The sequence below is a fragment of the Manacus candei genome, unplaced genomic scaffold (assembly GCF_025592945.1).
Source record: "Manacus candei isolate 608988 ecotype Guabito, Panama unplaced genomic scaffold, ASM2559294v1 h1tg000049l, whole genome shotgun sequence".
NCBI lineage: Eukaryota > Metazoa > Chordata > Aves > Passeriformes > Pipridae > Manacus > Manacus candei.
This window is the reverse complement of record NW_026138097.1, coordinates 29,714,020-29,730,169: the sequence shown is the minus strand read 5'-3', so window position 1 is coordinate 29,730,169 and position 16,150 is coordinate 29,714,020.

The following is a 16,150-nucleotide window of genomic DNA, read 5'->3' as shown; positions in this document are numbered from 1 at the left end:
GCAGGAAGTGTGGGAATGGCAATTCCGGCAGTGGGCGATCGCGGCCGCCGGCTCGCTGACTATGTGCTCAGAACGGACCCCAGACTCAAACGGAGGGAAAATCTGCGCCCGCAGACTAATTGGCACGGGAAGCGAGAGATGTAACTCGCAAAGTGGGGGTTGATTGGTAACTAGTAGAAAAGTTACGTAATTTGCAACCAGTGAGTGCTGATGCGTCTGTTTGTTTTAAAAATTTATAAATAACGTAAAGTCTGGATGATCGGTGAGCCAGCCTTCCGTAGGTTACCCCCACTCTCCCTGCTGGAATAAAACGCAGGAGAGGTGTGTGCGCTGGCACCGGGACGACACGCCGGCGGGAGGGCGCACCGGGGCCCGGGGGGAGCCGCGCTCGGCCCCCCGAAATGGCGCTCCGGGGCCTCGGCCCCCCTCCGAGGGGCAGCAGGGGCAGCCGGGTTTCTTTTCACGACACCCAGGCCTGACGCGCACCCCGGCTTTAGCAAGGTTTTCTCTCCCGAGCGCCGGTCGTGCCCACTTGGGCGCCCCAGAGCACCCAGAGCGCTGCCCCTCTGGGATAGCGGCGGGGCAGGAGGAGCATTGGCCCCTCCCGACGCCATCGAGCCCCCTGATGCCCGAGTCCCTCCTGCAACACGACAGAATGCGGTGCTAGACGGAGGCTCCTCCAGCAGCCTCCTGCCTCAGGCTACGTGAGGGCATCCCTAAGGAGCAGGCTGTGCAGTGCAGAACCAGGATGTGTTTCTCCCTTTGTGGAGCACTGGGGTGGTGTTGGTGTGGGGGAGCTGCGTGGCTGCTGCAGACCCCAGGGACCCTGCCCATTACTTGGCTGTAATTCTGAGAGCATTTTCCCTAGAGGCTGAGGGAGCATTAGGACTCAATAAAACTGTAACGTAGGAAGCTGAAAGAAGGACTATCTTAAGGAATAAATTTCGCATGATTGACGTTTGTGCTTGCCTATTTTTGTCGTCTGTGAGCAAAGCACATATGCCTAGAAGGAAGAGTGGGTCTATCAAGGCAGGGTGAGGGAGAGGCATCATGACAGATGTAACTGCCAGAATGACTCTGTACATCTGCTTTCTTTAGCAGATTACAGCCCTTTCTCTCCAGTACAGTGAATTTGAGACTGAGTTGGGATTTTAGCCCTTTGAGAGATTCGCTGTCTCTAGCTATGTCTTCCTGAGGATCTTTAACTTCACATGATAGAGGATGCTTGTAGTGAAGACTTCCCAGCTGCCCTTGCAGCATGTTTGCCCTACTGGGGTACCCTTGCTAACATTAGCATATTTTATCAAAAGAGTAATAAGAACAGCTCTGCAAAATTGTTCTGATTATCTTAACTGGAAAATACTGTTTCTTTCAAAATTATGAAAGTCAGGCTCAGCAAAGTATCCAAGCAGATTTTTTTTTAAGAGTAAAGATTAAACAACAATTTGATTTTGCTTACTTATAAATTAAATTGATAAAAATCGAAATAGATGTTTTTCTCTGCTAAACAACAACGTTTTCAATTATTCAAAATTACCATCGTCTTTCAGCTACCAGCTACCAACAGTCTTTCCCAACTGGTTATCTGCAGTCTGTGGCATACCCTCTTCTCCTGCACCCTAGCCGTGTGGTGGCTGCAGCCCAACAGTCTTGCCATCAAACAACATAGTTAATAATGTAAGTTTATCACATCTCAGTCTCCATGGTCCCTTCTGAGACGGAGAAAGGAAGCTCCACATCTGCATTTCCCCAGGCATGACTGCTGCCTGGCTGCAGCTTCCCAGAATGGGGGTGCTTGAGCATGACTAGCCCCTTTGCAGAGCTGCAATGCTGAGCAAGCCAGTAGTCTGGTTTTTTTGTAGATGCTCTTTCTGGACAATATTGATCTCTAATGAAAGTTGCTGGAAACGGGCTCCAAATACCCTCACAGTGCAGCAGGACAGTCTTGAACTGTGGGAAAAGCAGAAGGTACAACAGGGAATTAGTTTATACATTATGCCAACATAAAAACCGTACTGTACTCCTGGAGAACTCCTTAAACATACCACCTTGTGCCCTTCTCCCAGTGGTATTTATATTGCTAGATACTCCAACTGTTGGCACATCAGGAACCAGCTAACTTAGGACCATACCCAGGGGCAGGTTGAGTGATCCCATCCCAACAAAGCCTCTTGGTACCCCCAAGAGTGCCAGGTTGAAACCATTCTAAAATCACACTGGTCTTAAGGTCCAAACCTTCTAATAGGTATGCAACAGGAGTAGGAGGCTCATCCTGAGCAACAAAACCCTTCCCCACATGGCTGACACAGGGAGAAACATCCCTCACCCATGGCTTGTGTTTGTTTTTTCCTTCACTGATAACAAAATCTTGCAGGCTTATTTATTTAGAAGTATATTGACTCCTTGAATAAAATGATTTTTTCTCTAACACGGAAGAAAGACATTTCTCATATTTAGCATTGCTTCTATTAGATGCAAAACACTACTTGTAGTGTTGTACTTGTGTTCACAGCTCCCCCTGGAAATGAGGGAAAAAATGTGAAAGCTCAAATTATTAACTTTTTAAAACATGCCTCTGGTAAAGAGAAATCAAATAAAATTTATAACAGCTTTTTCAATCCTTACCACATTCAGCATGAAGATTTCTGGATGGCGAAAGGGCCAGGGAGCAAGGGAAAGCAAGCTGAAGGAAGAGGTGAAACTATCCAAAAGCCAAAATGGAAGGAACCTGAATGGCTTATGGCCTGAGACAGCCCATGCAGGCCTGGCAAGTAGAAAAGACAGCTTTTGACCTGCAGCTGTGACAGATTTTTGCTGATTCCACATCAACATTTGATGAAGTTGCAACCAAAATCTCTGCATCTTTGCTAAGGGTATGGAGTAAGCAGCCAGCACCTGGAAGTCCACAATCTGTCCCGCAACAGGGAATTGCTCTCCCAGGGCATATGCCATGCAGAAACTGCCTCATCTCTAGGGTAGCTTAAATGCAACTGCTCACTGGACTGCAAGAACAGGGGATGTTGAATAGGGAGATGAAGGGTCCCAGCACTCTGGTGGTAAGATCGACTGTATCATCCGAGAACAGCTCTGGTAGTTTGCCTTTCTAGTGATGCCACCTCTTCTCCCTGTGGTTTTCTTTTAAAAGTATGCTATTGATGTGCAATTGATGTCTGCTTGAAATTAAGAGATAAGAATGTTCTTATCGCTTACCTGCTTGCTGTTTTTTTGGGTCAGTCTTCTTGGAGAGTCTTTACAGCTCTGTGCTTGACGTGAGGCTGGGAAACGTGTCCCAGCCAGGAGCTTGGCTGTTGTCTTACTTTCTTGCTCAGCAGGGAGCTCCCGTGCTGCCCAGAGCCCCACAGTCACGCTGTGAGCTGCTGTGTTCTGCTGACCGGGGTTGCAAAGCCTCCACCAGGGTCAGCCAGCTGATGCCAGTGAAGAGGCAGCCTCACATCGGGCATAATCGTATAAATACGCACCCCTTCTGGCAATACCAACATGTACTCTGGGCTGCACATAGCCTCAGGTGGCAGCCCCAAAGGCATTGCCATGAGGGCAGGTGTAGCAGGTTTGGGAGAGACGTGAGGAAGGCTGGAGTGGGGCTTCCTTTGTCAGTTCCTAAAACAGGATTTTAAATGAAGGTGCTGTCTGTGTTCGGTATGAATGATCACTTAACAGTGACGCTCTCTAGGAAGGTCTGAGAGCATGGTCTCAGTGTCCCATGAGCAGAGGATAGCAGACACACAGTAACATGTGGCTGCCTTCAAAAATATGTGCTTTACTGCCACTGCTTCATTTTCCACAGTAACAGGTCCCCAGAGCAAGAGCCAATGAATTAAGTGTTTGTTAATATGTTCTGTGGCTGAAAGGTATTACCCAAATTACATTCTGTGAGTGCATCAGTACATCTAAGGCTACAGCAGTAGCTGAATGCTGCTCCCTGTGTTGCTGTCCCAGTTTTCTACCAGGCCTTTGCCCCTGCCTGCTGTGCATTAATAGGATTATATTTCCTGAGCACAGGGAACCAGCACAGCTGATCACCTGCAAAACATCAGCTGGAGTGACCTATCCCCTTCCTGTCCACCCAACCCTTTGCTAGTGGAACACATGGAAGTGCCTTCCAGGAAGAGACACCATCCCTCCCTTTGTGCCACCAGCAATCTCTGAAGCACCTCACACCACCAGGTGAGCCAGCTGAGTCCCAGCCCTACGTCACCGCATTGTGGCAGATGAACTGCCACACAAGGCAAGGTAACAGGGGGCTGAAACAGCACAGACCTTACAGTGCTCTCAGCACTTAAACCACTTTGAAAGCTTTAGAGCAACACAGAAGCCATGTGTCAACTGCATGTTTCAGCTGGTGCTAAAGTTCCCCTTGCATTTGTCATATGGGCATGTCTTAAGTTTGCCTCATTTTGTGCTGGTACAGGGAACTTAAGTTCTTCTGTTGGGGGCCTTGAGTATCCCCCAAGGGGGATCCTTGGCATGGGGCCAACAATTGATGTCCAGACACATGGATCAAGCTGCCTGCTTGTGCTGTATCTGCAGACTTATGCAGCCCCAGGGGTCGCTTGGAAAATATGGCCAGTTGTGTTCAGCACTATTAATGCAGCGAATAATGATAGCTGTCCCTAGGTGTTGCCATTTCTTCTGATAAGCTTGTATAAAACAAGAAGTATTACTTTCACCTGAAGCAAAATTTAAAGGAAGTTCACAGGAAGAAGAAAGTTATGACAATTTACTTGGAAACGAGTCAGCAGATAAAAGGACAGACCAGGTGTTATAACAAGCTTAATATTCTGGGTGTGGATTTGCAAGTGCTGCCTACAAGCATCCTTCCTCTTGCAAGAGGATTAGCACAGGGGATTACAGAGAATCTTTGAAGAGATTGGCGTGTGCTCAGATGGTCACACACTCGGGCTTCCCAAGCACGTGGGGGCAGGGTAAAAGAGAAAACAAGTGCAGGGGAGAAGCGGAGATCCCACTCAATAATTGCCAATAGGGAAAATGTATGGTGGCTTTAGCTCTCATAGGGACTCATAATTCAAGATCACTGTATTTGCTGAGCTCATCAGTGATGGGATTTCATCAGCACAAGCTCTTGTACCCCAGTGTTATTGCATTTGGAAGCTCAAGCTCTGGTCTGAGACACTAAACAAAAGTGCTTCTTGCTTGTGGTCAGAAATTGCCCTCAAGCACTTGTGAATGCCTGAATTACAATGTCAAATTCCACCTCTTGGCCAGTTTCTCTTGACTTAGCAAGTTTGCAGTTCAAGTACTGCGCTCACTACAGGCAGTGTGGTGTACACATCTCTGTTCCCTGGTGCAAACTTCTTTCCATCCTCTGTTACTTCTTTGCAGGCTTTCCCCCATTTCCTCTCCAGTCAGGCTTGTAGTTTTGCAGTCATCCCCACCCAAAATGTCAGAAGCTACACAATCCCACGTCTTTCTGACTGTTCAACAATACCCAAAACTTTCCCTGAAAACTGTTTTGCTCAGCGTGGCATTATGTTTGCAGATCTGAACCATCCCCTAGCACAGGCTTTGTCTCTTGCAAGGCACAGCCTTGCAAAGCAAGCAGTGACCTGACTAGTGAAAAGGAAAAGCACCCACCCTCACCCACTTCACCAGATGCATCTTCCATCCCAGTGCACACAGCACCCCAGCAGGCGCTTCCCTGCAAGTGTGCATGAAGAATTAGGTTATTTTCTTCGAATGGTTGTTTATTCCACTTTCCAGACACTTAGGCAGAACTTTGCATGTGCTGTTTTTCATACCTGTCAAATGTACTGTGCAGTGAAGTGTCTCGCCTCAGATCTGTCTCTCGCCCACTACAGCAGAAGCAATATAGAAGCACTAATAGGACATATCTTAAGGCAAACAGCTCCATTCACATCAGCAAAAAGCTGTTGGCAAAGCCAAAGCATGTCAATAATCAATCCAGACTCCATCTAATACATGCACACAGTCTGGTTTAAAACGACATTGTTTAAGCTGCAAGCTCAAATGTAGGAAAAGCCAGATTTGTTGCTGAGGGTCCACATGCAGTGCTGATGCCTCTCACGCCTGCAGCACACGTGGAGAGCAATGCCTTGGTGAGTGAGAAGCAGATCGTACCTGTACATTTTGTATAAGGCAATGCCCAGGCAGAATGAGCTGAATTTAGATGTCACACACATGGCCGTGAATTACAAAACTCTCTGTAGGGCTGCCGGTCACCAGGATTACTCTGGTCTATTCCTGTCTCCGTCAGCAGAGTCTTAACGAGTATGGCCATGATTAGAAACAGGATAAGCAAGAGCCTACTGCTGAAAGGGCTCCCTCTGAGAATTTCCGTGTCTGCCTCTGGGGAATTTGGAGCTGTTTTGCAAGCTGTACCTTACATCCCAAACCCATCCTGCTAAAGTGAGAGGAAGGATATTTACACATCTTACAGTAATGGAGGTGCAGCCAGGGAATTCAGAATACCTCAACTCAGCCTTGCCTGTAGGTGGCTACACAGGAAACCAGATGAGGAGACAGGTAGAAACACTGATTTAGCAGATACTTGTGCAAAGTATAGTGGCATCGTCGCTGCTCTTCGAGTTCCTCACTCAGTATTGTAAAAAAAGCAACTGCTACTCTGTATCACTGAAAAATGCAAGATCCTGCAAACCAGGCTTTATTTTTTGGTTGCAGACATAAACCCCAGAGCTGAAGATTCAGGATCCCATTCCCTGATACCTGGGCTTCCCCCTGGCTCCTCATGGGGTTGCTCCGGTGCCAACGCCTAGGCAGCACCTGCAGGGTGGGATACAAAGAGCTGCCTGGCTACCTCCTGTCTCCTCAGCTTGAGATCTGCAGGGGCAGCAGTGCAGGAAGTTGTAAACACACAGTTACTAAAAAAAGCATTTAGCTGCGACTGCTCTTGCCCACAGAAAACAAGCCTGATTAGCTGTGTCGGTGCATTTGTTTTACCACATGACCCAGCGGTGCAGCAGCATGCTTCGGGTGGCACCTGGGGTTTGTCACTGCTCACGGCCTGGTCACGCTGATAAATGAGAAGGCCATCACCAGTTTATCGCAGTAAGCGATACTTGGCATAAGCACCAAGTGCCAGTCGATCCTTTCTTAGAAATCCCAGCTACCCATGGCAGCAGCAAAGCTAAAAAGTGTCAGGTACCAACTCTGCTCCCGGAAAGGAGCAAAGTCTCCCCGGGCAGGAGGCGGTGATACTCGCCAGGCACCTGGGGAGGGTCTCACGAGGAAACAAGTCTGTGTGAAACGGAGAGAGAAAAAGGGCAGCGGGAGGCTTTGGAAGCGCTTCCCTTGCCACAGCCCGACACCAGGTGGGGCTACAGGAACCGCAGCGAAGCCCCGCGCACCGGCCACCGGCGCCTGGAACACCGAGGGCTCCAGGTTCCCAAACAAACGTCCACGGCTTTTCCTTGTCGCATCCACGCCTGCTGCAGGCAGCGATACGGAATCTTACGCCTCGCTGCCTCGGAAAGGCACAGCAACACGGACGCAGTGATATTTCAGTAATGAGACGGTTGCACAAACCCTTCCCTTAGCAGCTCCTAGAGCAGACTGGTGTCTCTAACATCACCAGGGGAAGCCCTCACACTCCTCCCATCATAAACCTGGAGCACGTCCTTCACCCTGCCTTTTCCCCATTTTATTTTGGGGTTTTCTTCCCCAACGCTACAAGGGACCCTGGGAACCTTCCCTACCCCACCAGCAGCTCAATTTTCTCTCTCATTCTCCACCATCCAGGGGGCCACGCCCAGGCTCCAGGACAGCAGAGGCCAGGGCTGTAGTCCAGCTGCAAGAGTCTGGGCAGGGGAGACAGATCAACTCTCCTAGGCCCTCTGCCAAGGCACTCCCCAGCAGCCCAAGCCATGCAGTGCCCTGCTCCCAGCCAAAATGGAAATGCTTCCAGGCTGACATTTGCATTTTACCTGCATTTTTCCTCTCTGGGGCTATGAAAGAGAGATAAAAGAAGATTTCAACTGGAGAAGCTCGTGCCAGACTCAGACTAAAGGCACCACGGGATAGGCAGAACAGCTGTGCTCAGGCAAACCCCGCAGCACTAGCCTATTGCAACACTGTTGCGGGCAATAGGGATGATACTAGAACTTGTCCGCTGTACCTTGATTGCCACCCCACCTGCTCAATTTGAAACGAGAATTGTTTGTAAAGTCCTGAGGATTTCACAGGACACTGTTCATTGTGACAAAATGACAATAGATGCGAGGCGAGGTTCCTTTAAGCTTGACATTGCCCTTCTGTTTCTGAACTATTGCTTCTAAAAATCTTCCCCACAACAGCAATTCCCCCGTCCAGCATTCTCCAACTCTTGCTCAGAGCCTGAAATTATTAAAAAAAACACAAACCACAACACAATTTCCAGAAGCAAAACAGGCCTCCAGGTTCATCTGTCTAGAGATATTTTCAAGAGGCTCCTAGGAATTTTCTAATATCTCTCCATTTCCCCTATACTTCTCCAGCCTCATTCATGACCTGTACAAGTTGGAAGCCAGAAATTTTTAAATTAAAGAGAAAATCCCCAAGGAAATGGGATAGATTTTTTAAAATATTACACACACATATATAATGTATATTTATAAATTATGTATTATTTATGTATAGATTTAAAAGGTCAACAGTGTTTATATATACATATGTATTATGAATATATGCACATGTATTCATAAAAGGTCAGCAGTATGAGTAAAGAAAATCTCAATATTTTTAGCACTTTTTTTCTATTCCTTGTTCTATTTTTAGATGTTTTCACTACCTTATTCTGCAGGTTTTATAGGCTTACCTGCAGAAATGTACCATCTTTGGAGAAAATCCTCCCTTTTTCCACCAAGCTTGGTAAATTCAACAACAATTTTCATCATGGGATGTTTTCCATCTACTTGAGGGGGGAGGGTGGGCATTGGGGCAGGGACAACACACACACACACACCCCCCCCCACACCCACAAACACACCCCCCCCCCCCACAACTTCAGATTAGAGTATGATTTTTCTCCAAACTACCCTAATTGAAAATGAACTAAAGGGCCTGTGAGAGAAAGAAAAAAAAGTCAGGTGGATAACAGATGGTCCCACAGTCAGGGGAAGCTATGAAATGAGCTCAACTGGACTAAGCTATTAGAGGCTTCCAAACAAATGGGCAAAAATAGCTGCTGCTAAATACTGGAATCATTAACAAATACCAATCTGCCTGTAAATGAGACAATATTTCTACTAAAAGCAAGACTAAATAGTACAACCTCCTTATTCTGCATATTTGCCATCAGTGCCTTTATGAAATGCACACATTGCTGTTCAAGCAGCAATAATAAACTTCTATAACATACTACTTTGATCTGTCAGCACAGATGTGAAACCAAGAAATGCTCGATTTATCCTTCCTACTAGAAGATAGGAAAATCTGGTTACAGTTAATCTGACTTGTATTCCCGTATCGACACCTCGTCTAAAGATTAAGGCCCTGATCCAGCAAAGCAGCAAATGCACACTTAGCTTCAAGAAGACCTGACTCTGTAGTTCCAGTGACTTCAAATCAAAGGGAAGAGACACATGGTGGCAGCACATGCTGGAGAACATCTGGGTGCAGCCCACCAAATCCTCATGTTCCGAGATCCTTGGGAGAGCTTTGGGCTGCATGGGCAACCAGGAATAAAACCAGGGCTTAACTATGACTGATTGTGTTGGAGAACAAACTTTTGGATTTTGGATGAAGTTTGTAGTCACTACTTTTCCGTCCTACAGAAAATGTAGGACAGTCAGTGCAACATGTCAAGTCTGGAATTCTCCTCTTATTGAATATTTTACCAGTTTCTCAAGGATATGAGGTTACTGTGACCATATTCAGTATATCACTGTTTTACCTCCTTCCCACAATTATACCAGAGGCAGAAATTGAAGTTGAGAAATTGGAGGAACAGACAGCAAAAAAATGAGGCTGAAATTTTGTCAAGACAAGTACAAAGCACTACACTTGGGCAGGAATAATCAATTTCATGAGTACAAATCAGGACCAAATAGCTAGGAAATGTTGGAGAACAGCTTTTGGGGATTACAGTGGACCATGAACTGAACACAAGCCTGTGACAGACTGCTGCGCAACAAGGTGAGCACTATGCAGGACCATGTAAATGGGAGACTAGTAAGCACGACCTCCAGGTAATCCTGCAAGGACTTCTTATGTTCTATTGAGCATTTACAAGGGCCCTGCTGGAGATACACACCTAGATTGCAATGTCTTTCAAAAATGAAAGGGATCTGGAATAAACTGAAGTCAGAGAGGCTGTGAAAACCCCAGCTAGAAGCTTGTAAATACAGTTTAGCTCAGTAATAAGCTACCATAAGTAATGTGCCCAGGCAGATGACATCCTGGAATTCATGTTACTTCTCTGGTGACCAACCAGCAGGTTGACAGGACAGCAAGGCTTCATGCACTCGAGCTATACATGCAAGCCCTTGCTTTTAGCTGGTGGTCATAGCACAGTATCTTTGTACTTCTGTGTTTGAGCTTCAGAAAACAGTGTTATCCAGGTAGCTAGCATCATCATGCTTGTGATAAGGGAGGGGTCAGAGTATGCCTTAAGTGCAAGAGAAAAATCCCTAGAGAGGAAGAAAAAGTATAGTGACAGAAAACATGTTGTAGAAATCTCGGAGCAGCATCAGGGAATAAATTTATGTGGAAGAAAAAGGAATGCTTTAAATCACTTAGGTGGTTTCTTTTGGTTTTTTTACATGGAAAGCATGCTTGTGGTGGACCACTGTGTGTTCTCCTTTCTCTGTTTCACACTATTTGTAGACAAAAAGGAAGATCACTGTGCTGCTCCTCTATGCAGGCATTGATGGCAGGGGTCTTTCCTGTGTTCTCCTGTGACAGGTTTCCTTGCTCCTTCGCAAAATACCACAGGTAAAATGCAAAAAGGCAGCAACATGGATTAGCTAATGAGATTATGCTCTTGGTTTCCTTAATGGAGAAGGGTCATGGGAGATCAGGGACATGCTGGTCTGACCATGCGTTGCTAAAGACAGACTTCCACAAAACCAACAAAATGGTTTCTTAACAACATGCCACCCAAGTCCCTCATAGACATGCTTAGCTTTACCCTTCTAATCTTGGTAGCAGGAAGGAAAATCTGATTGCATTTAACCTTGCTTGAGAAATGGAGAGCAAAGGCAGAGAGCCATCGGGGTATGCTGAAGGTAGTGATGCAGCTGGGCAGCAGAGCTGGGTTGAGAATTCAGTTTGACCTGACTGGGACTCCTCTGGGGTGCATTGCTTCAGATGCAGGTAGGTTACACCTCCCTTTGCAGCTGTGAGTAAAACCACCATGACTATTCATAAAGAAGGCACACTTCTTCAGTTCTTGCTCAACTCTAATCACCAACATAGTCAATAAATATCCGTATCACTTTTGCAAATGAGTCAGATTCTTCATTACATACTGAGTTACTGTCACTTCTCCCCTGCTGCTGCTCACAGAACAGCACTCTGTCTATCTCACACTGAAGAGGAGATATTTTGGTAGAAAATATGAGACTTGGCAAGCACCACTGCTATTGCACACATCAGGGTGGACTGGCTTGTGGTAAGGAGAAAAGCAGACAGAGGAGGAGGCAAAATATTACACAGTACATGTTGTACTCAGATCTTGTCTTCTATATATGTAGCAGTACAAATAACTTCCAAGTTAAGAAAGAGAGAAAAAGTCAATGTGCAAATAAGAGAAAAAAAATTCTTTCATATATACATGCATAGAAAAAATGACATACAACATATCACCATGTAGTACAAAGTAAATTGTAGTAGATAGATTTTTCAGAGGAAACAGATTGGTATTATACCTAAATTCCTATGAAAAGACCATGAAGGGGCAGACTATTTAACTGTTCATCATGCTTACCTTAACTCTTTATTCCTTTTCTTTTGGGTACACATAGATTTAAGGTGCTACATGGATTGCTTTGTGTACTTTTCACTGGTCATGTTTGAAGGTAAACTTGCCCTAGAATAATTGATTATCTCACCTGTAAATAGCACAAAGGCTAATACAAAGAATTTTTGTTCTTTTTAAGATGCGATAGCCAGTATGATGGCTTTTTCTAAATTGCTGCTTTAGTGGTTTAGCTATTTCAAAATACGTTCAACTATTTTGCTATCTTGTATTAAAGCTCCTTATTTCCCAGCTGGAAATAAAGCAGACTGTGGGCTGAGCCAGCTGGCAGATGGACAGAGAGGAAGAACTGCCATCCCTCAAGAGGCTACACCCACACTTGCTGGGGAATTGGTTTCCTCAAAGGACAGCCCCAATTTAGGTTAGCTGGCAGCAACTCAGTTTTAAAGAAGTCTTATGATACCTAATATTAAAAACAAAACAAAAAAAAAAAAATCAGAGTCCAGGGCTCTGAGATGTATTGCTACATCTCACCTTTAGAGCAGCAAAAAACCCTACAATACGTAATAGATTAGCAAAAAACTGTCACAAATGAAGACACTATTTTTCCCTCCTCATGTTTCATATTTTTACATCACATTCAGAAGTAATGGAAAATACAACACAGCTCATTTTCATTTTTTGCACAATACCTGCACCAAATACCTGGCACGGTGGAAATACCAGTTATTCCAGTCCAGCTTTTTGAGCGGGAGAAAGGATGTCCAGGGACTCTCTTTTAAAAGAGTAAGAAAAGAACTAGACAGAGTGAACTTCTGAGTGATGAAAGATGGAGATTCCTAAGGGCTATTTTAATTGGTGCTATCTACAACAGCAGCAACAAATAGGGCTTATTCTGATCTTCCATGTCATAAACTGTTTGACTACAGCTGGGAAAGAAAGTTTCTTGTGCATGTGTGCTCTGTATCCCAAAATACACAAGAAAGTGTTCATGATTCTTGTGGGACTAGGCAGCACAGTTTTCACACAGGCAGCAAAACAAAGGAGTGACCTGGAGGACCACAAGGGTGGGTCATAAACACCACTGCTGAGCAGGGACTTTGGTTTCAGCTGCCACTGAAAGCCCTGAAAGACACCAGCCCCACCATCTCACTCTCTATGTCCCTTCCAATTCAGCCTTCATTCAGCTAGTGTCAAACTGGGGTGACAGTCCATAGAGGGGCAATTGCAAATATAAAAATAGACAAAATGTCAGATCACACATGGCAAAATTCTACTGCCACTGACCTGGCACCATAAGAGAATGCAGAGTGCTGTGCCTCCATCAACATTAGCCACTACGAACAAACAAAATTCATAACTCCCCTTAGACATTGATCCTGCAGTAATGTTGGTGCAACTAAATTGTGATAATTATTTGCTAATGACAATTTTTAGACTACTAGTAAGATTAATGTTTTAGGGGCTTCTATCTGTCTAGTCAGAGGGCAAAAACTACAGGCACTTTTGTTGAGTTGCTCATTTCTCTGTACTCAGAGAAATTGGTGGCTGTAAATAACCATTTTCATATTAAAGGAAAGGAACAGTATATCCCAGAGACCTTCTGGGATTTCTGGAAACTCATCACAACAGTATTCACTTGGCAATCACAGAGAGTTGTGGGAGGTGCCCTACACTGCCCTACTCTTCCTGAAGTGAAAGCTCCCTCAACTTCACAGCAAAATAAGACATATTAGCTAAATTAAAAAAAATGAGCACTGGGTCCTCTCTGGCAATTTTCAGTTCTGCTCTAGGAAGACCATAGGCTGTGACTGCCTGCTCCCATGCTCCTGATTGCATTGGCAGTGCATACAGATTAAGAAATGCACTCATATACTGCAAATTATAGGACTAGAACCTTAGACATTAAATCCTCCAGGACAGGAGGCCCCTTTTAGCAGGAGTTATATACATAATAAAAGCTGTATGCATATTATAATAATGGTCTACTATGCCTACTCATTATTATTGATGATCATATTATAGTATTATGAACAATTTACTTTATGTCTGAATTTCCCCAGAAAGCATCTGGGTTGTTGAACTCACTACAAAGTTTTCCTTTGCCATTGTAACCCATGGCACAAATATAGAACACTGAAAAAACAAAACACTGGCATACTTCGTTCTCTTATTAAAAGGCACTTTCTTAGGGGGAGGTTAATTATTTAACAAGCAATTTAATTCACCTCATCAACCCACTCTGCTTGGTCTTTCTTCTGCAGATGGCTGCTCTGGGCTGTTGTGCCTACCCCCAAACTGCCAGCTCCACACAGCCTCAGTATCTACAGCATCTGGAGCCATGGTCGTCCCCCACACGGTCCCAGCCACAGCCCTGCAAAGTTACTGCATGGTCCCCAGCACATCACTCACCCAAAGAACTCCCAAGCATTGGACAGGTGTGAGTGGGTTACCACTGGGGGACCACGTTCTGGATACAGCCGTATGGATTTGGATGGTGGGAGGGAAGAAATGTATGCATGCACACTACCATCTCAGTTCAGCTCAGAAACAGGACTTGACCTGCTTTAGTGACTTCACAGATGTTGCTTGTGGGTCTCAGTGCACAACAGCACGCCCTCCTTTCACCTTGTCACATTTGAGCACACTACTACCCTGAATGGAGACCTCAGCTTCCCAAATGTCCAGACCTGGGACACAAGCTTGCATTTAGGCATGCATTTTGAACCCAAGCACAGAATAAAAGGATGGATTAGGTAAATGACTACATTTCAAATGAAAACCTGTGGTTTGAAACAGGTAAGTATTGAGATTCCCAGGAGCAATTAATATCCAAGCTGGACATAAATGCATTTTTCTATCCAATGCACTGTATTCTATTATTAAACACATTGTAAAAATTATTGAAAGGAAAAGATGCTTTAAACAGCCATTATGGGCTGTTAAGCATACTTTAACAAGACAGCATTATGCCTAAAAGACAACCAGAGTCCTATGAAAGAATCAAGGGAGAAATTAACAGCATCAGAAAGAAAACTTGCTGCTGTGGAAATTGGTCGTTAGCAATATGGCAGTGCTGCAGCAGTTCAGCCAAACAGTCCAATTTGACTGTCAGCCTGCTGGTTGTGACCAGTTTCAGGATGAGGCTGATTGTAATAATTCATTTTTTTTTTCTTAACAGTATAGGTTAAATCCTTATCACTCTTAATATCTGTAAAGAAATAGCCTATCTTGAATAGTAAAAATAAACTGTTACAATGTTTCTTTAAGGTGAACCTATACATTATATTTTCAATATTATCCTAATTTAAATCTTATATATTGTTTTTAACTAAAAGCATATTAACTGTATCTGATCAGAACATTTGTTCAAGCTTAGTAAAAAACAAGTGGGCTTGATTAAAGTATTTCAGCAAGTACTTATTAATCAGAAACTTCATGTCAATTGTTTTAATAAATCAAAAAATCAGGAGAAATGGAGATTCACTGATTAGCTTATTAGAAGCATTCAAACCTTGTCTGCTTCTGTTCTAAAACCTTTGCTTTGTTATATTAAAGAATTTCTTGGCTCCTGATGCAGCCATTTTCTCAAGGAACTTTCAGGAAAGGAGGGCTTCTAGCTAGTGGATAGGTCTTATCTGTATTTCTAAACAGAACAAATATGTTGTGTGACCTGGAAGACTCATTATGCCACAAGTTGTTTCACTTTCCTCAAAGAAACTGCATAGGTTGTATTTACTCTGGGAACTATTTCATCAATACTTGTAAACAAAAGAAATCCTCAGTAGAAGACTCAAGCACTGTTTCTCTTCTCTTTAGCAAAATTTTGGAGCATAATAATATGAAGTAAAATTTAAAACAGAATTTTATAATTTTGCTTCTGGATCAAGTATATTTTTTTAACGTAGCTCCATTTCCTGAGGTGTTGAGCCCAGATGTCAGTCCCAAATTAAAGTAAATTCACTGTACCACTGACAATATGGCCACCTATTTTTAGGACGAGTGTGTGCACAGCCAGCACTCTAAGTTAGCCATGCAATGTAACCTCCTTTCCAACTGCTGAATTAATTAAAATTACATGTGTAACTCCTAAGATGGAGTTCATCCCTCTTCTAACAAACACCAAACCACTAGGGCTGCTGAGTGGCTGCCTATTTGATGCAATGTGGCTGTCTATAACACATTACATATGAGGCTACACCTCTGGGTTAGTCTCTCAGCTTGTGCCATCATCAGGCA